We start from the raw sequence: 766 nt of genomic DNA, 5'->3' as shown, positions 1-766 counted from the left end.
TATTTTTTTAAGAAAAGCTGATTCACTTGAATTAATGTGTACATTTAATTTGAATTAAAACCCAAACAAAAGTATAAAATGATGGATTTGATGTGCAGATTTTTTTTTCTCCCACTTCCTTAAAAAAAGAAAAAAAAAAAAAAAGGGGGTTTTGATTTATTTTTAATATTTGTGTTTTTTTGTTGGCTTTTCTTTTACTTGTTATTATAATATAAAATGCATGTTTTCACCTGATCCTTAATTACTTTAAAAAACTAAAGTTTTCAATTTCCAAACATTTTGGTTTAAAACAACCCCGAACTGAGACATCGCAGTCTCGTCGCTCCGCATCCCTTCATCGTTTTTTTTTTTCTCGCATCGTCTTTATTGCTTTATTTTTATTTCTCTCCCTCTCTTATAGGAGTGTTAATAAAGGGTTTTTCCTGGATCTTTTCCAAACACGTCATGTTTTCTTTTGTATTTTGTCCATCAGGACAGTCACTCACTTTTCCACTCATGTGGCTCTTTTTCAAACTGTTCCCACACGTCTTATAGTCACATGATTGGCTTTGACCTGCATGACAGTGCCCCCTTTTGAACACCTTTGGGATAAACTGACTGCCCCTCAGGCCTCCTTATCTCATCTACCTACCCGTATCATCACATCTAATCCGAAAACATCTCGGGTACAATCAGCAATGTTGTCCATTGGTTTACAATGTCAGAGCGTTTACAGTAGGAGTCCCGCTCTATTAGTTACGATTTTGTTGGTTAGAGCGTTTACGGT

The 766-nt window shown here is 35.1% G+C and overlaps 1 protein-coding gene across 6 annotated transcripts in view; it reads left to right on the top strand.

Annotated features, from left to right (window-relative positions):
* akap7 (A-kinase anchoring protein 7) overlaps positions 1-440 on the top strand; it is a 22,222-nt gene extending 21,782 nt beyond the window's left edge. For all 6 annotated transcript variants that reach the window (XR_014532304.1, XM_083534527.1, XM_083534528.1 and 3 more), the window contains one exon: positions 1-440. This exon is cut by the window's left edge. The gene's annotated coding sequence lies outside the window, so the exon portion shown is untranslated.
* The last annotated feature ends 326 nt before the right edge of the window (positions 441-766 follow it).

The sequence above is a fragment of the Silurus aristotelis genome (assembly GCF_946808225.1).
Source record: "Silurus aristotelis genome assembly, chromosome: 28".
Classification (NCBI taxonomy): Eukaryota; Metazoa; Chordata; class Actinopteri; order Siluriformes; family Siluridae; genus Silurus; species Silurus aristotelis.
This window is presented reverse-complemented; position numbering and strand designations above follow the sequence as displayed.